Source organism: Sminthopsis crassicaudata, chromosome 5 (genome assembly GCF_048593235.1).
Source record: "Sminthopsis crassicaudata isolate SCR6 chromosome 5, ASM4859323v1, whole genome shotgun sequence".
Classification (NCBI taxonomy): Eukaryota; Metazoa; Chordata; class Mammalia; order Dasyuromorphia; family Dasyuridae; genus Sminthopsis; species Sminthopsis crassicaudata.
The window spans coordinates 12,352,170-12,375,687 of NC_133621.1; the positions used below are offsets into that span (position 1 = coordinate 12,352,170).

The following is a 23,518-nucleotide window of genomic DNA, read 5'->3' on the forward strand; positions in this document are numbered from 1 at the left end:
AAAGACTATTGGAAAAAAATAGGCAAAGAAGGAATTCTACCAAATTTCATTTATGACACAAATATGATTTTTGATACCCAAACCAAGAAAAGCAAAACAGAGAAAGAAAATTATAAGCTAAGATTCATAAGGAAGATTGATGCAAAAAAATTTAAATAAAATGCTAGCAAAGAGATTAATACAATGTATTATAAAGATCATCTATTATGACCAGCTGGGATTTATATCAGGAATCCATCACTGGTTCAATATTGAGAAAACTATCAGCATGATTGATCATATAAATTTTAAAAATCATATAATTATCTCAATAGATGCAGAAAAAGCTTTTGATAAAATACAACACTCATTCCTATTAAAAAAAAGTAGAAAGAAAGAAATGAAACTTTCCTCAAAACAATTAGTATCTACTTAAATTTATCAGGAAACATTATCTGTAATAGAGATAAGGAAGAACTGCCTTCCTAATAAAATCAGGAATGACGCAAGGATGCCAACTATCAGCACTATTATTCAATATTGTACTAGAAATGTAGATACGGTACTCACTCCAGAGAAAGCAATTGAAGTGACTAGAATAGAAAATGAGGAAATAAAACTATTACTCTTTGCAAATGATATGATGTATCCTTGGAGAATATTAGAGAATCAACTAAAAACTAGTTGAAATTATTAACAATTTTATCAAAGTTACAGACTACAAAATAAACCCTCATAAATCATCAGCACATCCATATAGTATCAATAAAACTCAGCAGGAAGAGATAGAAAGAGAAATTTAAATAACTACATACAATATAAACTACTTGGGAGGCTACCTGAACATAATTACAAAATATTTTTCACACAAATGAAGTCAGATACAAATGATTAGAAAGATAATAATTTCTCATGAATAAACTAAATCAATACAATAAATTTACTTATTAAATTACTAAATTAATTTACTTATTCAGTGTCATGCCAATCAAACTACCAAAGAATTATTTTATTGAGCTAGAAAAAGAATAACAAAATTCAATTGGAAGAACAAAAGATTAAGAATATTAAGGGAATCAATGAAAAAAAAAATGTGAAGGAAGGTTGTCTAACCATACCAGATTTCAAACTATATTACAAAGCAGTAATTATTAAAACAATCTGGTACTAGCTACAAAAAAAAAAAAAATAGTAGATAAGGGAAATAGATTAGGCACCGATACATTATAGTAAATTAGCATAATTACCTAGTATTCGATAAAATCAAACATCCAAGATTTTGACTCATGAAAGCACTACTTGACAAAAATTGCTGGGGAAATTGGAAAGCACTTTGGCAGAAACTAGATATAGGCCAACATTCACACTATGTACCAGGATAAGGTCAAAATGGGTATATGATTCAGACATAAATGATGATATAAACAAATCAGGGGAGCATGGAATAGTTTATCAGATTATAGACAAGAGAATAATTTATGACCCAATAAGATACAAAGAACATTATGAGAAGTAAAATAGATAATTCTGATTATATTATATTTTAAAAAGTTTTGCACAAATAAAACCAATGAAGCTAAGATAATAACAAAAGCAGAAAAGGGGTGGGGGAGGGAGTTTATAACAAGTTTCTCTAATAATGGACTCATTTCTCAAATATGTATGGAACTGAGTAAAATTTATGAGTTATTTTCCAATTGATAAATGGTCAAAGTATATAAACAGGAAGTTTTCAGAAGAAATCAAAGTTATCTATAATCATATTAAAAATGTTCTAAATCACTATTGCTTAGAGAAATCCAAATCACTCTGAGGAATCACCTGATATCTATTAGATCAATTAATATGACAAAAAAGGAAAATGACATATGTTGAAAGAGATATGGAAAAATGGGGAGGGAGGTGTGAATTTATCCAACCATTCTGGAGAGCAATTTGGAATTATGTCCCAAAGACTACAAAACTATATTTACCTTTTAACTTGGCAATACCACCAGCAGGTCTGTATTTCAAAGAGAACAAAAAATAAATAAATAATAATAAATAAAAGGATCTATTTGTATAAAAATATGTAAAAAACACTCCCCTTTTCTGTCTCCTTTAATCACTGGGTCCAGCTTCCTGGGGTTTTTTCACTAGAAAAGTGTACTTATGAACAGGCGCTTGACAGAGAGTGGTGAGACCCAGAGATTCCGAAAGAGAAATCTACACATATATGTCCCTGAGAAGCCCTGATCCGTGAGTTCCCTCTCCTTCCTTCACTGATTGACTTCAATGTGGGATTATCCTTCTGAAAACCAGATGAAAAGAAATGATGTGATGAATTACTCACTGTTTTTCTTACCCAAATGACGCTCCAGAGCTGGAGTTCTAACCAAGGTGGGGCAACTAGTCCTTTCCCCCAGAGCACTGAATTTTAGCTTACAGCATTAATTGTGCTTCATCAGCTAGAAATAACAAAACTTAACATCTAGTTAGCAAAAAATATTTGCTAAAATAGGAAGCAACCAGATGGCGGGGTGATGAGCTCCTCCCCTCTCCAATGGCAGTTTCACATCACTCCAGCCATATCTCGAAATCCAAATCATGAGGCAGTATCCTGCCCCACCCAGCTGAAAAACTCTTTCCTGTAGCTCAGGAGAGGTGTGGTTTGTGGTACTTGTCCCAGACAGGAAAATTCGTAGTTCTGGTTCTGCCCACAACCACAGAAACCAAAGCCCCCAAACTCTGGAGCCGCTGCAGTGAGAGCAGTTAAACAGTTAGACACTTCCTTGTAGGAAACAGGGCCTTTCATCCTCCTCAAGCATGCTGACCCAGCCTTCAGAGCTAGCTCAGCCACCAGCAGCACAATCTTCCGGCCAGGGTTGGGAGGGTTTTGTTGTTGTTCATTTGTTTTTCAGTCTCATCCAACTCTCCGTGACCTCCTTTTGGTTTTCCTGACTGAGATACTGGAGCGCTTGGCCATTTTCTCCTCCAGCTCATTTTACAGATGAGGAAACTGAGACAGGGTGAAGTGATTTGTCCAATCACACGGCTAGTCAATGTCGGAGGATGGATTTGAACTTGTGAGGATGAGTCCTCCGCACTCCAGCTCCAGCCCTATGGTGTCCCTTAGCTGCCCCAGAGCAGAAGAGGGAGAAGTCATCCTCATCAGAATCTGAGGACTCAATTGAACAACTATTCATTAAGAAGCAAGTAAGCAAGGATGCTAGACTGTGGGGACAAAAGAACAAAACCACACTTATTCCGGTCCCCAGTGAACTCAATCCTCCCCCTCCTTGCATCCCTGGACATTGTTGGTCACTCCCTCCTCCTGAACACTCCCTTCTTTCCAGGTTTTCAGGACATTTCTCTCCTGGTCCTCCTCCTACCTCTCCGACCTCTCCCTCTCCGTCTCCTTTGGAAGCTTCCTCCCTCTAATTTAGGTGTCCCCCAGGGTTTGGTCCTAGATCTTCCCCTCTTCTTCCTGTCTTCTGTTTCACATGTTGAGCTCATCAACTCCCATGGACTTAATTATCATCCCTATACAGATGATTTCCAGAGATATTTATCTCTTTATCTATAAACATGTATCTATATCCACATCTATCAATATCTACCTAGTCTCTCTCTGAGCCCCAGATCCACATCACCAATTAGCTTTTGGATGTTTCCAGCCAGGTGTCTCTGATGTGACCCAAATTCAGCCCATCCCAAATAGCTTCCCTTTTCCTAGCTTCCCTCTTATTGTTGAGGGCACCACAAGCATTCACTAACCTCCTAGTACCCATCAAGAACTATACTAAGTGCTAGAAATACAAAGAAAAGCCAAACTGAAAAAAACAAACAAACAAACAAACAAACAAAAAAAACCGATTCCTACTCCAGGAGAGTTCACAGTCTGTCCTGGGGACAAGATACAGACAACTGGGAACATCCAAGACACATGTGTGATAAAAGGATCTCAAGTTAAGGATGATGGGAAAAGGAATTTCATGGAAATTTGAAGGAAGATGGGAAGCCAGATGTGAAAATGAAGAGGGAGAGAGGTCCGTATAAAGAAGGCAGCTGGTGAAAAGAACCAAGTTTGGAGTGTCAGGGGTATTTTGTGTGAGGGACAACAGGGAGCTCATTGATCCAAAGACGATGAAGATGAGCAAGACATAAAAAGACTATAATAGAAGGAAGGGGCCAAGTTCCAAAAAGCTTGGGTACCAGAGGATTTTATATGAGATCTTAGGGGTCAAAAAGCCAAGAGAGGTGCCAGGAGGAGACTGTGGGCAGACCAGTTTGGCAGCTGGGCCACGGCAGGAAAGGTACCTGCTCCTCTCAAGTTCCCCCTCCTGTGAGTCTTCTCCGATCTCCCAGATACCACCTTCTCTCCAAGACTGGCTTTCTAGCATCTCTATCTTGCATGCATGGAATAATGCTTGTGTTGTTTTTTCCAGTAGAACAAGAGATCCTTGAGGAAAGGAATCAGGGTTGGGGGGTTTTGCCTTTCTTTTTATTCCTGGCATTTAGCACAGAGTTCAGCACACAGCAAACACTTAGCAAGTACTTGATGACTGACTGAACTACATTTTTCTGATAACCAGAGAAAAGAAGAATGAGATATACAAGTAAAAAGTACATACTACCCATACTCCTGCCTGAATGGATAGAAATCCATCAATTCAGGAGCAAGGCTCAAAAAGTGTATGTGTGGGGGATCCCTCTTCAAGGATCCCAATTCTCTCTTCCTCTACCAGAAAGTCATTTGGGCATTTGATTATATTTCATTTAACCCCTTCCTTGAGTAATGGCACATTCTTTTTCACTTTAGTATCTATTTCTTAACTAATATATCTCATTTTAGCCTCCTAACAGATAATTTCACTTCCTTTAGAGTCTACTTCAAGTGCTCCTGAATATAATTTCATACAGCTATTGTCACAGACTGCAAGCATCTCAAGGGCAGAGATCCCGTCAGATAACTTTTTTTTTCACATCTCTACACAGTATCTTCTTAAGCATACAGCTGGCACTTAATAAAGTCAGATGAATAGAATGTGGGTTTTAGCTATGAGAGAGATGAAAGAATATAGGTGAAGAGTTTAACTTCAGTTCATAATAATCTCAATTCACCAAAGCTCTGTTCAGTTACAATGGCCACTGTAGCACACCAATGTCAAAATGAAAGACCATTTTCCTCTGCTCAGTTGATTAACTTTAAAGAAAATTCATTTTGTGAGAGGGTTTCTCTCAGAGCGTATTGGAAAGTGTTTTGTCATGGCAAAATATGTCAAGACATTTTAAAAACTAAAATTAAGAAGTCTCAGTTGTCTGGAAGAGTCCTGCCCATCTGCTTAGAATCTCTGGTGAGACTTTGGGTAAGAGATCTGCTCCCCTCGAGTTCTGTTTTTTTCATTTTGTCATCACTGACTTAGTCACCATCACCACGCCTCAATTTTAATGCCAGAAAAATCCAATGATGCAGCAAAAATAAAAAAATTAAGGGACCATAACTTGCAAACTGTTCTGAATTGAAAGGAAATCTCTTCAAATGGTCATCAGAGATGATTGACAAATATCTGAAAATCAGCCTGGCTGCATCAGGAATAGGGCAGAGCAGACTCACCTCCTTTCCCTTTGTGAAAAGATAACCAAACTAATCAGGGAAATGCTATGAATAGAGATGATATTTGTGAGAACAATTAGCACAGGGCTTGCTTATAAGTGTTTATTTCCTTCCTTTACTTAGATTTCACCAAAGTACTTGATCAAACACCTACTACTATAGTTGTAGAGAAGGTGGAGAATTATTGGGTTAAACAAGAAAACAAGAGATTTGGAATGGATTCCATGGCCAGACTCAGGGAGTAGAAGAAGCTGGTGATTCACAGTGTCAGAATGGTGGGAAGTCTCTAGTGGAGTGAACCAGGGCTTGGCTCAGGACAGTCAGCTCAGTGACGTGGGTTAAGGCAGACAGGACACGCTCAGAAAACTTGCAGGAGACAGAAAGTTCAGAGGACTAAGTAACATGGCGGGGGATACTTTGTCAGGCTAGAGCGCTAGGCTCCATGTAACGCAATGAAATCCAATGTAAAGTCCTTTCATAGGGAATAAAAATCACTTTTACGGATGCGAAATGAGGGAGACCCAATTATTCAGCAGATGTTCTGAGATGTGGGCTGTTTCTAACCGCACAGAAGCTCCCTCTGGGTTATGGTGGAAGCTGTGAAAGCAAAGGCAGTCTTGGGCTACATTAAGGAGGGATTGGAGCTTCTAGAAATAGGTAAGTGATCATCCCAGTATCCACCATCCCTTGTCAGCCCTTATCCAGATCATTGGGTTCAGTTCTGACATTGAGAGACACTGATTAGCCAGAGAGTGTCCAGACAACCAGTTATATCATATGAGGATGGTTCAAGGAAATGGGTGTATTTATCCTAGAAGAAAAGGCTGGGGGAGGGAAGACATAGAGCTGGTTTGGAGTGTGGAAGACAGATTAAAGTTTTTCTGCCTGACTCTAGAAGGACAGAAATAGGAACAAGGGAGGAAGAAAATGTCAGCTTGATAATTGAAAAGGCCTCCCTGACCACAAGCTGTCCTTGAGAGGAATGGGTGCCTCAGAGGGGAGGGCTTTCCCTCTGGCTTAAGGGAATGGAGGGGGATGGAGGGGCGCAGACCATTTATATAAAGGAGACTCCTTCCCCTGAGATCCCTCCTGAGGCTCAAATTCTGTGAAAACTTGGGAGAAGGTAAGAACATAAAGGACTTCTCCTGATATTTTTGTCTTGGCAAGTAGAGGATCATTTCTTCTGCCCTCTGTCATGGAGAAATAAGGAAAGGTGGTCCAGAATTAAAGTAGCACCATGGATCTCTGGGACAGACTTTGGATCAGAGTAGATTTGAGTTCAGTTCTCACCTCTGACACTTACTATGGGACTGTGAGCAAGTCAGAGTTTTCTGGGCTCCGGGACAGCTTCTAAGGTGCTGTCTAGCTCTAAATCTATGATTTTATAAAATAACTGAATGAAAAAAACTCTTGGCATGGAAAGCCCAAAGGGCCATCTACCTTCTTGCTCACAGGCACAGCTTCCCCCCCCTGCCCATTAAGGTGAAATCCCCCACATGGGAGCCCCCTGGAAACACAGAAACTCTGAGGACCAGAGGGACCCTTGGAGATAATCAAACCCAACCGTCTTCTGTTACAGACAGGAATCTAAGGGCCTGAGGGGGTGGTGACTTTTATTATAATTCAAGTACTAATTAAACATCTATCATGTATTATGTATGAAAAATCACACAGTCCCTGCCCTTGGGATGGGAGGAAGGAGGGGGAGGGAAAGAGGAGAGGGAGGGGATATATCCTGTAAACAGGGCAGCAAAATAAAAAGTTGTCTGGGAAAGAGCCAACAGAAAGAAGCACTGAAGGATAAAGAAATGGGAAATGGGGAAAACTCCCCTCCACAAAGGTGGGGCACGGGAAGCCTTCTGAGGAAGATGAGTCTTGAAATAAGGGAAATACTTTAAAAGATAAAGGAGAGTCTGCTAAGCATGAGGAGGACAGGCTAAGTCAGAGAATGGGCAGTTCCCTCTCATGTCACCTAAAGGTGACAAGAGTCAGAGAAATAGCCTGGATAAAGACTATGGAGGCTGAAAATTTCATAACACATCCTTGAGGCAATAGGGAGCCACAGAGGTTTGTGAGCTGGGGAGAGACCTGTGTGTTAGGAAGGTTATTTTATGAGCCCTGTGAAGGATAAACTGGAGACAGTGAGTGTGACAAGATGCTAGAGACCAGACAGGAAGCTATTACAATAGTGTAGGCTGATAGTCCACACATCTGGGGTAGTCTAACATGACCCCAAAGGGTCGCATCTACAATCACCTGCCAATTCTTGGTACCTTTGATCCAATCAGTCTATATAAATGTTGTTATCATTGGTGTCGTTTATTGCTTTTATTTTTGTACCCGCTATTCTTAGCAACTCCTTTGTTTTCAGTTCTCCTACAAATATTATGGTCTCTTGGAGACTTTTCTATCTTAGACATTTCGGTAAATGCCTCGCACTCTGGGTCAAGGGTTATGGGCATCTTATTCATCTTGGGGTGAATTCCAAACTGCTTTTGAGAATGATTGCACCAATTCCTAGCTCCACCAACGATGTATCAGTTACCTATTTTTTCCCAGAATTAACAGTTCCCCCTTTTTGTCACTTTTGCCAATTTGCTGCATTGGAATCTCAAGACTGGTTGAATTTGCATTTCTCTATTATTGGTTTGGAGCCATGCCCCCTATTGTTCCTGATAGTTGCCATTTTTCTTTTGAGAATTGATCATCTGCTTTGGGGAATGGCTCTTGGTTTTCAGTGGAGGGCACTTTTAAGATGGGCATCCTTGAGCCCTTTTACAAGGACCTCAGGTTCAACCAGAACCATGAAGGGAAGGGAACAGCCCAGATTTACCTGGGAGGCAGGCTTACAGGGAGAGCCAAAGCTTTTGGGCTTGGTGGGCAGGTTGCCACCAAGGAGCTATTCAGAGCCTTTTGTTCTATCCCCTAACAAGTACTGGGTGTGGTGATGGTGAAGGAGCCTTTCTTTCCCAATTTTAGAGTGTAGAAATAGCTCTATGACTCAGTAATTCTATCTATTAGCTTCCAGCACTGTGTAGAATAGAGAATCACAAGGGTACAAACTGGGGGCGATTAGAGAGCCCTGAAGAGTGCCCTGGTATTCTCCAGTTTGGCCTGTGAAGTATACTGAGCTCTTGAGAATGGACGTGGACCTCAGGTCTAATCCTAAGTGTTGGTGAAGTAGGGGGACACTCTGATCCATAGGATGCCATGTGGTAAGAAAGCTGATGGATTGAAAAGGAAAGCGCAAAGGAAGGAGGACCCGTTAGCTTCTGGAACAGCCTTCACCAGGGGGAGAATGGTGGGAACGGAGAGAAGGAGACAGATTCCAGAGCCGTTGTGCAAATGGAATTGGCAGCGTCTGTGACTGCATGGGAGGGATGAGAGAGCGTGGAAAGCCAAGATAACCCCAGGGTTACAGGTGTGGGAGACAGGGTGATGGTGAAACCCTCCACGGCAGAAAAAGTGAGGTCAGAGGAGGAGCAAGTTGAGGGTAGAAATGATGAAGTCAGCTGGGGAGCTGGGGAGTTGGAGGTGGCAGTGTGACATCCAGATGGACATGTCCTGGCAGGTGCGCAGGCGGGTCTGGAAGTCATCATGGAAGGTGCAGGTCAGGAAGCGTGTCCGCAGAGGGAGGAGTAATGGAAGCCACCATGTGTCTGGGATTAGACAGTTGACTTCAGTGTTTATTGACTTAAGCCAAGAACTAACAACCTTTCCAAAGAGTCGTTCCAAGTCTCCATTTAGTCACTTCAAATTAAGGTTCGGGGTCCTGGTAATGACCGTTTCCACTCCATGCCAGCTCTCCTTCCGCCTCCAAACAAACATACACAAATCACTGGACATTGAGATTCTCCATGTCATCCCCAGGCCAAGGGAACCGAAGCCTAATTTTGCTGTGGATTATCTGCTAATGCTTGTCTGGAGAAGGCAAGGGGGCCTCCAAACCAGATGGCCTGGCAGTGGTGAATGGCGTGACTCACTGACACATGCTTAATGTTCTCACTCTTCCCTAAACCAACAGCCTGTTCTAGCCATGTTCCTCTACCCCCAGTTGTGGGAATTTCTGGGGGCTCCAACCCCTGCCAGTGGAGGGATGATGGGCACTTGCCACTGTCCTTGGTGCTAGATCGATGGTTCTACGGGCACTGGCAGGAGCAGCCAGCAGAAACTGTAGTTTGCTGGGTGGATGATGTACAGGTTAAGACCACTTGTGCATCTCCATGTACTCCCTTAACCATCACTCTTCACTAGCACAAACTGGACTCCGGAGTTGGGGGACCATGGTTCACTGGTGCATTGGACCAGGTGTCCTTAAGCAAGTGGCCCCTTGCTGGCTTCTAAAGCATCTTCCTGTCCTAAATCTTGACCTTAAATTTCATAACTTGAGCTTCACCATATGGGCCAAACTGAGCCCTCTGGGGATCTGTACTTAGAACCTCCTACAGATTACCAGGGAGCTTTGCCCCACTAACTGACAAGAGAACGGACCACAAAGACCACTCCCACTCACCCCACTCACCTCCCACTTGGCCTTTCTCACCTTCCACTGTCATGGCCCTATCCAGTTGATCTTTCTAGTGCACTCACATCATCATCTCCTCCTGTTTTCGGTACATACTCCATGTACTTTATCACTAACTTCCAACAACTAATAGCTTCTTAACTGTATCCATTTCATGGACTCCTTACACAGGAAAATGCCCCATAGTTCCCTTGTTCTTGTGCATCTTGTCTGGCCCTTGTGGCCCTAACTGGATTCTTGGCAAAGCTACTGAAATGGGTTGCTATTTCCTTCTCTGGTTTATTTTACAGATGAGGAAACCAAGAGTTAAGTGACTTTTCCAGCCTCACACAGCTAGTAAGTATCTGAGGCTGGATTTGAACTCAGGTCCTCCTAACTCCAGACTCTGTGCTCTACCCACTGATCCAGCCATCTGTCTGGCAGCCCCTTTGGAGTCCATGGGATATTGCCCTAGTTCTCAACCTGATTTTATGTGAGGGATCATGGAGACACTTTTGTGGATTGTGCAACTCCTCGGCACACCTGGTAAGAGCCATGGGCCACCGCATGTCCTGGGAGAGCCCCCGGGGCTCTCCATCGATGAGATCCATGGGTGGCTACGGGCAGCTTGGCGCTGCCTCCTCCAGCTGCGCCTGCCAGCTGCTCCCTCTTCTGCCTCTGTTAGCGCCGAGAGGCTTGTCTGGAACAGGATCAAACTGGCTCTTTGGATTCCAGCAGGAGGGCAGCTCAGAACTACCTCCAAGTACCAGGCCGGTCCTCTCTGGCTAAGTGAGCCAGGTTGCCAGCTCTGTTGTTCTCATTCTGCAAAGTTTACTTCTGATGGTTGAACTAATTGCCTGGATTTCCAACCCTAAGTAATTTGGTAAAAATACAGACCTTAAAATCCCAAACAAAACATTCTAACAAGGGCTTGTGTGTTTATGTGCAGGTGTGATCATTATGTTACCCGCAGACCAAAGGGCTAAACCAGGGGAAAAAGAGAAAGACCCACAGAGCTGATGGGAAATAGCTGCGCTTTCAGGACAGTGTTAGCCAGCCAAAGGAGCAGCTTCAAATCTCCCTGGGACTACTTCTTAGCTGTGTCCCCTTAGACAAAACACTTGATTTCTTTAGACCTCTTTTTCCTCATTGTAAAATGAGCAGATTTGAATTAAGTGGCCTTGGAGACCTTTTCAATTCTAAATCTACAAGGTAATAATCCCAAACCAAATAGTTCAGAAATTGAGAAAATGCTGCCTTCTTCCTTGAACATTTTTCCTTGATATGTGAGATAAGTCAGCCTTGTCTGGACCTGTTCTCAGCAGCAGCCATGGACTCTCCCAATTCAATGTCCCTCCTTAGTACCTAAAGACAGACCCCAAAGGTCACAGTGGAGCTAGAAGGGTCTATACTTGGGCCTTGGACCCTGAGTTTCCTGGGAGAGCAGCTCCTCTTCCTGGCACCTGTCCAGGAACCTTTCATTTTTTATTACTCTCCAGATATTAATTACCCAACCCTTTTCTTCTGTTGTCACCATATTTTTTTTTATTTTAAATAGTATTTTATTTTGCCAAATACATGTAAAGATAGTTTTCAACGTTCATTTTTTGTAAGACTTCAGGTTACAAATTTTTCTCTCTCCCTCCCTCCCTCCCTTACCTTCCCCTTCCCCAAGACAGCAAACAATCTGATATAGGTTAAATATGATCCGATAAAGGTTAAACGTGAGCCACCATGTTTTGCTACCCAATTCTAATAACCAGCTTTGGCAGTCTCTTCAATATCTTTTGTCCCTGCATTTCAAACATAAGCCAAGTCAACAGGCATTTATTAAGAATCTCAATGTGCTGGACCCTGGACTAAGAACTGGGAATTTAAAGAAAGGTGAAAAACAGAGTTCCTGCCCTCAAAGATCCCAAGAGTAGATTTTCTGTGGTTTATTCACAAAGAACTTTGCTGGAGTCCAAAGGTTCTTACGGAGAGGAGACCCTAAAAAAGAGCCCTGGTTCTCCCAGAAATGCAAGGATAAATCCCTAGTGGAGTGACCCAGAGATAAAGACACAGACTCACACCAGGGACTAATTTAGAGGTTACCCCACAGTGGTTGAGAGGAGAGTTCCCTAGAGCACATAGCCCTGAGAATTCTAGCTGTGAACCCACTTTGTTCTGACTCCAAAGTACCCGGCTGACAAACCAGGCAATAGCAAACCAAACTGTGGGCCAGGAACTGTGCTGATCACTTTACCAATGCCTTCTCACTTATTTCTCACAGCATCTCTGGGAGGTAAGGGTTGTTATTAATCCTATTTTGCAGTTGGGGAAGTTGAGGCAAACAAAGTGTAGTATCTTACCCAGGCTAACAGAACTGGTGAGTACGTGAGGCTGAATTAATTCTACCCATTGTGTGTTCATGATCTCTAATAGCCATAGTATGGCCCCAGGGGGCAGCTAGGGGGCGCAGTGGATAGAGCACCAGCCTTGAATTCAGGAGGACCCGAGTTCAAATGTGATCTCAAACATTTAACACTTCCTGGCTGTGTGACCCTGGGCAAGTCATTTAACCCCAGCCTCAGAAAAAAAAAAAAAAAAGAGTATGGCTTGGTCACCCACACAACTGGCCCTGACACACACTGTCTTTTTCCTTGCTATTTCCACCTTTCTGGAGGGATAGCTGCCTTAACCACCCACAACCTGTTAGACATAAATGCATCTGAAGTTGTTTACCTCTTGCCCCTTTGTCCACAGTCACGACCAGGACAGGGCGACTAGGGCTTTTCCCAAGAGGGGAGGACACTGATAGTACCACCCTGGCTGTGCAGCCTTCTTACGGATCTCCAGCTGGGAAATCCCTGTCTTGCCCCAGGCACGAATTCCTAGCTATAACTCTGCCTTTGTCCTGTAACCACAGACCTTCCCTGCCATCAGCTGCCACAAATTTGTTGCAATTATCCCGAGTCTGTTTTTACATGTAGAAGAACTGAAGACTATGTAAACTTAGGTTGAATTTTAATAGGGAAAATTTTTTTGGCTCCTGCTCCCTGCTTCCCAGCCAAGGACATACTTCCTCGTCCCTCTTCTTTAGAATTACAAAACTGAACAGCATCCAAGATCCCGGGAGATCTTGCAAAATTTAAGCCCTGAACTCTCTCTACTGATAGCCTAGTTACCTTAGAAATGAAATAAATAGAAAATTGTTCCCTTTTGTGTTGCAGCGATAATCGCCTTGTTGCCTAGGAAGATAAGCTCCCACCTTTGACCACTCAGCTCAGCTCAGAGGAAAATGTGTATTCTCTTCAGTCTCAGGCCTTAGCTCACTTTCCATTCTGCTTTTAGCTTTTTTTCGCAATTAAGAAATTACTCTCAGGGAATCTATAAACCACTGTGCTGCTGCAGATGCCTTCGGAGCCAGAGCATTCTCTTCATCACCCAGAAGCATAATGTAGGGCAAAGTTTGCATTGACTCAAGGCTCATTTTGTTGTGTTGTGGGTTTTTTCCCTTCAAGTGAGCCAAACAGGAAGTTGTTTCCGGCCATTATTTGTCACTTTCACAGGCCCAGGAGCCAAGAGGAAACTGGGACTGAGGAGTTCAGCCTGTGGGATGTGGGAGCCCCCATTCGCCCCCCAATTGAGTTAGAAGTGACTGAAAGACCCCTCCTTTTCCCCTCTTGTCTAACCTTTCTCTGAGAAGGTCCCTTCAAGTGCTTAAAAGCATCAGTTATGGCCCCCAAGTCTCCTCTTCATCAAACTAAACATACCAAGTTGTTCCATCCAATCTTAGGTGAGACGTTGAGACGACCATCCTGCTTTGCGCTGCTCTGTATCCACCCGCAATCCCTGCGCCGATGTCCTCTCAGCTTTCTAAACCTAGAATCCTAGAAGAAGTTGCCTGGATCTTAGTCATCTGGCCATGGTTATACCAAGAGTAACAGATATACACACAGGACTGATGCGGAGGCCGTCGGGACTCCGGGGCGCAGGGAGAAAAATGAGACCCGCCACAGAGGAAGGAGAACCGGGTGAATTTTGTGGCCGGCTGGGTAGGATTTGTGTATTTTTGATTATCTGTTTATGTCTGTCCTATTTTTACCTTGTGCATTTTCTGTGGGATGAAATAAAGGCTGTTCTCTCCCTGGATTCCATTTCACCGGGAGTGCTGATATTGGAAGCTGGGGAGCCCATTGCCCACATTTGTGGAAAATTCGACCCAAGCTGTACGTGGACCTCCATCATGGGGGACGACACACAGCTCCCATGTGCTTCTGCCCCAAGGCTACTGTTAAAGGTTTCTGGGGATGGATGGGCAGAAATACATCAAACTCTGGAAGAAAAGCAGAAGGGAAACATTTTTTTAAAAAGCACTAAAGAGGTTCAACACAACTTATCGGCTCCTTTTTATAAGCTAAAACAAGAGACCATCCATCCTCCCGTGTATCTGAAAAGAAAAAAAAAAAAGTTGTAGTATGAAGGGCAGTTCGTTAAGAATGGAACAGATGTCCCAAGGGATGTCATGGAAGGCAGAGGGAGAGTGTGAATAAGGAGCTGGAGAAGAGTAGGGCTGAGATGAAAGGGAAGAAGGGAGACTGGAGTAGGAAGAGAGGCAAGGAATTTTCCCTTAAGTAGGCTTCAATTCTGGACAACAGGGAATATATAATGAAGAAAACCGATATTCTGATCATTCGACAGTCAGCTGCCATACATTTCCCAGTAAGGAAACCGAATGCTGGGTCTGAACATGCTGGACACTGGTTTGCAAAAGCTCTAGTCTTGGGCTGGATCATGGCAGGATCAGGAGCCTAGGATCTGGGTCTCTTCCCCAGTTCAGATGTTGATTTGATTTCCTCCCACAGGGAGAAGGCAAAATATAGGTGCAGTTTTGCTCTTTAACCAAAAGACCAGGCTGGGTGGTTAGACAGGGTGCCAGGGAGAGGCGGCAAGAGCCTCCTACAGGGTTCAAGAGGATCCTCTTCTACTAGAAACAGATTGATTATATGGCCATACGCCTTCCTCCCAGCACCATGTTGGATAGAGACAGGATGCAGAGGAAATATTTTCTATGTCGTAAAACATGAAATTGCCAGTCTTGACCCAAAGACGAATGGGCTACACTCATCCTCTTGATCTTCTATTCCCTACTGGTCATGACAAAAGACATTTTAGGAGCCCATTCCTTGAACAAATCACCACAGACTTCAAGATCTAACTACAGGCTTTGGAATACATGAGGTTTTAAAGGTCTTCTCTGATGGAATCAGTGTCACGGGGAAGTAGAAGCGTTTAATAATTCCAAAAGCCATTTACTGAAAGTTTACTCCAAAGTCTTCATTAAGCCTCCAAAGTGATAAGATTAAATAAACCTACAACTGATGGAAACGCTGACATTAAAAGTGAAATGGAATACCCTTTGTGTTATTGGCAATGCAGTGCAGTGGGAAGAGAGTGAGCTAGAAGATCAAGGCATAAATCCTGGCTCAACTATTCAGGTGAAATAAAAATATAGGATTGTGATGAGCTTATAAATAGGATATCAATATGACATGTAATATATATTCATGTGAAATAAAAACAAGACTATCACCTTATATGTGTTATAAATACTATATATAATTAATGCAAAATAAAAATATAGGACTAGCATTATTACAGGTATTATGTAGGTAGTATCAATTCATATTATAGATGAGCAAACTGAGATTTTAAAAGGCTACATACACAATTTGTTCATAATCATGCAGCAATTGTCAGGGGTAAGACTTGAAAACTGAGATTTCTGATTCCAATTTCAGTGTTCTTCTGCCAATTGTGGGATATGTTGGAGTAAGCAACATTGATCCAGGGGATATCCTAATCACAGAATCATATTAAGGTCACTACAAGGGATCTTAGCTACTAGTTTCATGTTCTCATTTTACAGATGAGAAAACTGAGGCCCAGAGATGGTCACTCATGACAAATGGTCTTGGAGAAGGATTTGAATTCAGTGCTCATTCCTCTACATCACACTGTCTCTGGCTAGAGTTGAATGGTAGGAATGAGAGGAAGTCTAGCTTGTCTGCAGTCACACACACTCCTGTGGCATGCATTAGGAGAAATGAAAGAAAGAAAAGAAAGAAAGAAAGAAAGAAAGAAAGAAAGAAAGAAAGAAAGAAAGAAAGAAAGAAAGAAAGAAAGAAAGAAAGAAAGAAAGAAAGAAAGAAAGAAAGAAAGAAAGAAAGAAAGAAAGAAAGGAAGGAAGGAAGGAAGGAAGGAAGGAAGGGAAAAAGAAAGAAAGAAAGAGAGAAAGAAAGAGGAAGGAAGGAAGAGACATATAGAGACAAAGACAGAGAAAAAGAGAGAAAGAGACCAAAAGAGACAGAGAAAGAGGAAGAGAGAGACAAAGAAAGAGACAGAGAGAGAGAGACACAGAGACAGAGAGAGAGAGAGACAGAGAGAGAGACAGAGAGAGAGAGAAGGGAAGAAGAGAGGAAGGAAAAGAGAGAAAGAAATGGGAAGAGAGAGAGAGACAGAGAGACAGAGAGAGAAAGAGAGAGACAGAGAGACAGAGAGACAGAGAGAGAAAGAGAGAGAGAAGGGAAGAAGAGAGAGAGGAAGGAAAAGAGAGAAAGAAATGGGGAGAGAGAGACAGAGATGAGAGACAGAGAGTTTGTATCAGTCTCAGTTCTTAGCCCAGGGCGTCTGTCCTTTGTTATTTACCCAGTGGAAGTGACCAGGAAGGATTCTATCCACAGAATTCTCAAATCAGTGTCAAAAATTCCATCTCCAAAAAGATTCTAACACTCCCAAAGAATGAAAAAGAAAATTCTGAACATAAATGACAGGATCTTTATTTAACATCAGCTGAAGCCTTCAGCAAATAAATTAGAAAAACTTCCATTTCTTTCTTATTGAAATAGAGAACATTTTGTGTTTTAAAGCTGCAGAAGACAAAGAGTACGAATCTTTTGTGTTTTTAGGTCTGTGTTGTGGTCAGAAAAGAGGCAAAGCCTGTGTCTCATGTTGTCATCCTTCTTTCCTCTTTCCCTCTGTTTGTCTGTCTCAGTGTTTCTGTGTGTCTGTCTCTTTCTCTTCCCTCCCTGTCTCTCTGTCTCCCCCTCCCATCTCTCTGTCTCTGTCTCTCTTTCTGTCTCTGTATAGAGATTTTCTCTCTCTCTTCCTCACTGTCTCTGTTTCTGTATCTCTCACTCTCCCCCTCCCCCTTCTTCCTCTTTCTCTCCCCCCACCCCCCACCTCTTTGTACAAGGCTGCATTGTGATCAGATGGTCGCCATGGTTGCAAGGCAGCGACAGGCTTGAGCTTCTTGACTAAATTAGGAAAGATCTGAGTGATTCTTCCATGACCCGGAAGCCCTTCGCAGGGAGTTGGTCCAGTGCATCCTCACAGCTCTATTTCACCTTTCTTGCCGTGTCTTCCTTGAGCCAGCCAGGCCAAGGGGTAAAGCCTTCCTCACTAGTCATTGTAAGCCAATGTTGGTAAGAGCCTGTAAGAGAGTGTGCCCAGGCTCTTGCAGCCCTCCTCGCCTCCCACCTGCTCCATGAAATCGCCTGCTGGTTGAGCTCCCTGCCTTAGGAACCCTCCACAAAGCAGCCAAAGGGATCGTCCTGAAGCACAGCTGACCCCGCCCTCCCCTTTCAAGGATCTGCAAGGGTTCCTGCGTATTTCTAAAGCTACCACCTCTCCCTCCAGATGCCCTCATCTTTCTTCCCTTGCACTCTAATCCAATCTAACTGGCCCATTAGCCTGTCCACATTTTATGTCCCTTTACTTCAACTTTGCATATCTCTCCCTTGACCCAGAATGCATCTCTGTGCCCTAAAATCCCCGACTGCCCCAAACTGGGGCTTCCTCTCCTATGCCAGGAGGCATTTCCTGAGCCCTCTCTGAGCACTCTCCTACTTGAAATGATTTTGCATTCATTTCATTTATATTTACTTATGGAGCATTTGCTTTAGACTCATTCTCTGAACTCCTGGTTGGAGCTTGCAAACAGCGATGGAGTTGGGGACCAGGGCACCTCTGGGTTTTAGAAGCAACACTGGGGTTCTGGAAGGCAGAGGCACACTTTTCCTATTGTTTTAGTTCAGAAGCCCCCACCGGTGCACTGTCCCTCCATGGTTATCAGTTGGTATTAGTTGATCAAACAATGCACTTTTTTAGAAAGGGGGATTTATTTATGTAGTATGGTAAGAACAGTGGGTACAACACATCTCCCCCCAAAAGTCTGTGACATATTCTCCTACCAATGCAGAGTCCTTGGGGGGTACTGGGTTTGAGCTTAGGGAACATATGTACCAGAGGAGCAGCTAAGTCCTGGCTCCTGGAAGTTCTTTTTCTGGGGTCTTTAATATGTCCTCCTTAAGAATACTAGGAAGTATTTTCCAATCCATTGGGGAAAACTTGATCATACCCTGAAAAGCATCTATAAAATAGCAAACCATTCACTGGATTCCTTGGGTTCTAAACTGGTTTGCGATTTTATAGCTACTTCCTATGTGATATTCATCCATTAGCTTTCTAGGACATCTAACCTGATCAAAGACCTTTTGGTTTTTGATCTAAAGTCTCTGATTGATTGATTCCATCAGGAAGTGGGTTTTCCCCTGGTTAAGGGAGTAAGAAGCAGCACTTTAAGTGGGCAAGGTCCCTGATGGTTGGATTCAATCAAGCACCCCTAGGCTTATTGGGAGAAGTCTCCCCAATAAAATGAAAGCTCCACAAAGACAGGGACAGCTCCTTTTGTCTTCATATCCCCAGCGTAGCCCCAGCGTAGGCCCTTTTTAAAATGTCAGCTTTACTGACTGACTCTTCAAAAGAAAAACTAGTTTTATGGACGTCTCCCTCATCCCAAGCTCTTCAGTACTAGCCTAGGTCGGCGGGAGCCTTCCCCCGGAGCCAGGCCATTTCTTGAAGGGACCTTATTTCTTTCATGCAGGAACATGCCTCCACTGATTCATGCCAGTGAACAAACAGCATTTTTCATTTGTGACCACGAGAGCCTCGCTTTCAAGTCATTTTTCAATTTGAAAGGCCCAGGTGGTACCGGCCCACCAGAGCTCCTGTACTCTCCTCCTTCAGGAAATTTACATTATCTGAGGACAAAGCTCCTAAGTCATTGTAACGGGCTGGAGGAGGCAATAGAAATCAGTGGGGACTGGCCATTCTGCTCTTCTTTCATCCTTTTCTATTCCCCCAAGCCCCCATCCGGAATGAAGCGGGGCCGGTCCCCATCCAATTAATCACCGGCATTAAATGGTCAAAGGCTGCCTTGTTATCTGGAGGCTGATGACAAAAAATCATCAAGGACGCTGATAATGCTTCAGAAATGAAAGGAGGCTATTGAGTTCGAGGCTGGCTGCTTTCTTTCTTACTTCTGCTAATTTCTCAATAGTCCTGTGGGGAGCAACGTGAATGTGATCCAGCCTGAAAAGGCCACGGTTTCCAGGAGCCCCATCAGCACCTTCTCTGTCAATAGACGGGCACCCATTAGGTTTGGAGACATCGGGTTTTTCACCTTCAATGCTTCAATTGAATTAACACTGGAGTGTTAAAGGTGAGAAAAGGAGACTTTAAAAAAAAAAGAAAAGAAAGAAAAATGCAGAGGGTGGTTTTCTATCGGGAGGGTTTAAAGCCCCTGTCAGAGTGCCTTAAAATCTCCCCCCACCAACTGTGTTCTTTCAGGCAGCAGCCCCATTGGGTAGGAGCTTCCTTTGGCAAATTCTGTTTTTCAGTGCATCGGAATCTGAAATCTATTCTTCCCTTCTAGGTGTCCATAAGCTGATATTAATAGAAATTACGCGAGCACGTCAAGGGAAAAGCTGCACTTATCCGAGGAATAAAAAGCCCCACACAATGGAAGGCAAAGGGCAGATCTGTCACTTCTCCATGATGGCGGCTGGGCCCACCCCAGGACTACCTGGAGGCGGGCCTGCTTTTTATTACTCTCATGACATCTACTGGCAAAGCCAGGAATAAACCACCTGCAGACACCTCTCCAGCCTGGCACTGTCCCAGACGGCTTGGGGTCCGGCCCCCCCACCCCCACCCTGCTGGGACACATGCCCACCAGCTCGGCCATCTAAGAGGATGGAGAGGAAGAAAGACAGTCCAAATTCTCTGGGGAGAGGAAGCCTCCTCGGTAAACACCAGACAAAGGAATAAACAAGAGCCTTTGTGCACGCCCAGGCAAAGGCCAACATGGCACGGGGATGCTAAGCAGGAGGGAATGGCCATTTGGACCAACCGTGTCTGGAGCTCCTCGGCTCTGAGGCAGCCCGGGCCGTGAGTGGTCAGACCTGGGCCTTCCACCTGCATGGAGAAGGGAGAGAGGCTCCCCATCTTGCCCCATAGCCCATCTTTCCTTCCCTTCCCAGGAGACTGGATCTGCTTTTGTGTCTGGGACAGACTCAGAATGTAGTGAGGAGTCCTGCCTTCCCTGAGCTGAGCCAGACCCAGGCAGAGCAGAGACTTAAATGGGCCCCTCTGCCGAATCAATGGCCAAGTCCACTGAAATCGCAGGGGGAGGGGCGCCGTGGGGAACAGCAGACACCACGGACTCTTGAGATGGAGGGCCTCTGCCACTGTGTAAACCTCAGGAAGGAATCTCTGTGGGTCCCAGTTTCCTCCACTGTAAAGATGGTCTCTCAGCCCTGGAGGTCCAGGATTATGAGCACAAAACTAATCTCAGTCCTTTGGGTAAGCCCCTCTGCTCCCTTTCCATCATGTCCCTGGAGCAGAGGATTCCCTTCCTTGGCTAGTGTTGGAAACCTTATTTCCCCCAGTTTTTAGAGGGCAGAGGTGAGATGTTGAGTCTCCAGCCAGGAAATGGGAAGGGATCCCAAAAGTCCTGAAACCAACAGATATGAGGTTCAACCTTGGTGCTGGGGAGAAGCTCAGCCTTAAAAAGCCATTTTCCTGGTCACTCATTTGGGATCCCAGCTGTCTGGGGGTCCTGCAAATCCTGACCTTCCTGCAATTATCTGGGTCCTTGGTTTGTCCAAAGTCTGAAAGAATTCTGGGTCAAGCTGGAGGATCTGGGCTTGGAGGCAGAGGCTCCGCTCAGCTCCTGTGTGACTTGGGGAAAATCACTGAGGTGAGGGGTGGGGTATTGTTGGATGCTCTCTAGAGCCAAGCAAGCTGGAAATCTGCAATCTAGGAACTCCCCCTCCCTCCATCCCAGCTTCCCTTTGTATCTACTCTTGCTTCATATAATAGTAAGCCCCTCCACATCAGGGATTGTCTTTCTTTTTCTTCTTATCCCCAAGGTTTAGCACCATGCTTAGCCCATTGTAAGTGCTTAATAAATGTTTACTGAATTGAATCTTAGGCTAGGGCTATATATCTCAAAAGTATAGTAAGCAATTGCCTGAATAATTCAAAAAGATTCTCAATTTCTGTTATGAATTCTCCAGATGGAGGGCCTATCAGGCCCCGAATTCATTAAGTAATTGTCAACTCTCCACTTCACTTTTCTGCTGCATAAACTGAGAAGGTTCCAGCTCTACCATTGTCAAGGAAGGTCATGTCTATGAAGTCATCGTTTTCTGAGTAATTTAGGCCACAAATATTCTTGCCTCTGCCTGAAGTGGGCCCCGCTGGGGAGACTGATCAAAATGAAGACAAATATGATTGTTATTTCCTGCTCCAAACACTTCCAAACGTGCCATCCTGCACCTTCCTCGGAGCAAGGCTTAGAGACAGACCAGCACACGGGCTTCTTTGGCAGGACCCCAGAAAATCACCCCACTCCAGAATTTCTCCATATAGGACTCTGTTGCTGCCTGAAATTCTACCACTACCTAGCTTACCTTTTATTGTTTGTTTGTTTGTTTTTTTAATTAAAGCTTTTTATTTCAAAACATATGCATGGATAATTTTTCAACATCCGCCCCTGTAAAACTTTGTGTTCCAAATTTCCCCTCTTCCCCCCCCACAGCCATCAGCCTTACTTTTTAAACTAGAAATGACCCTGGTGACGACTGGCAATTAAAGCCCGGTTCTAGCACGGATCCCTGGCCCTCAATTGTCCTTATCTGGAAACGAGGAACAAGATGATGTCTAAGATGGCTTCCAGCTCTGAAGTTCTTTGATTCTATAATTCTATCCCAGGGACAGCCTCAATGCTCTGATGTAGATCTAATCTAATCTCACCCAACAAGGGCCCACTGTGAAACTACCCTATGCCAGGCCCTGTACCAAGTGCCAGGGATGCAAAGATAAAACAAACAGGACAAAAACTAGTTCCTGCCCCGAGTTTATTTTTTGTTAGGAAGATAGAACCTGTGAGCAGATAGATCTGAGGCAATTTAAGGAGGCCACCAATGAGGGGTCTCTTGTGGGGGGAGCACGTGGCTGAGCTTTGAAGGGAGCCAGGGGGCACCCCTGGCAGGGGGAGTAAGAGGTGGTGGGGTCAAACTCTGGAAGGTGGCACTCTGAGAGTCAAAGCTGGCAGGACTCGCAGTGTGCCAAGAAGGAAGAGTGTGCTAAGTGCGGAAGGCGGCCTGGAGCCGGACTCGGCCTTGAGGTGAGGCTATTGGACCGTGGAGCCAGTGTGACTTGTTGGGTCCCAGAGCGCGCAGCGGGACTGGAGCTTTGGGGAGATCTCCGAGGAGGGATGTGGGTGAGACACTGAGAGGTGGCGCCCGGATGGGAGGTTTGGGAGCTGAAGTGGCCTGAGCCAGGGCAGGGGAGAAAGGGGGGCGGGTATCCTCCGAAGTGCCCCGTGCCCTCAGGAGGCCTGTGGAAAGAGACGCAGCCCCTCCCCCAATGCTTGATGCCCACTGGCTGCCCGAACGGGTCTGGCCTGGAATAGCCAGAGGCGGCAGAGGCTCAGCAGGAGGCTGGGCTTGGCATCCGAAGCCCGGGCTTCAAATCCTGCCTTCCACCCTGAGACCCACATATGGCCCTGCGGCTCTCGGGGCTCTGGGCCCGGACCCCCCGGGCGTGGCCCTGCGGAGAGGAGGGGGCCCGAGGGAGATGGGGGGCTGACTTCGGGGCACAAACCGGCCGCATTCCCCCTCATCGTCCCGGGCTCCTTCCAAAGGGAGGCGCCAAATGTCCGGGCCGGGGCTGAGTCACGGTGCCCGGGAGGCCGCAGTGCAATTGAGGGGGACGGGAAGGTGCTTGAAACCCCCGCGCTAATGAATGGCAATCTTCCCAAACAGCTCCGAGAGCTGGAATGATGGGGCTCCGCGTCCGCCCCCTCAGGGCCCGCTCCCCGCCGCCCGCCCCACGCAGTGGCTCAGCAGCCGCCCCCGCTCCCTCTGGGGGGCCTGGCCTCCGGGGCCGCGGGGAGAGCGCCCGGCACCCGAACGCGAGCTCAGCGGCCGCCCCGCGGGACGTGCTCTCCGGCCGCTCAGGGAGCCCTGCGCCCCCGCGGGCCGCGGCCTCCTTGATGGAAGCATTAGCAGGAACGTCAGGCCGTCCCCGCTCCCCCGTCCCGCCTCTAA

At 45.0% G+C, this 23,518-nt stretch overlaps 1 long non-coding RNA gene across 2 annotated transcripts; it reads left to right on the plus strand.

Moving 5' to 3' along the window:
• The first annotated feature begins 6,504 nt into the window (after nt 1–6,504).
• On the plus strand, nt 6,505–21,901 carry LOC141543409 (uncharacterized). 2 transcript variants are annotated; one of them, XR_012482438.1, is made up of 3 exons: nt 6,505–6,698; nt 13,858–14,116; nt 19,837–21,901. It is a non-coding gene; the product is annotated as an uncharacterized LOC141543409 (long non-coding RNA). The 2 variants fall into 2 exon arrangements; XR_012482439.1 differs by lacking the exon at nt 6,505–6,698 and adding an exon at nt 10,463–10,625.
• The last annotated feature ends 1,617 nt before the right edge of the window (nt 21,902–23,518 follow it).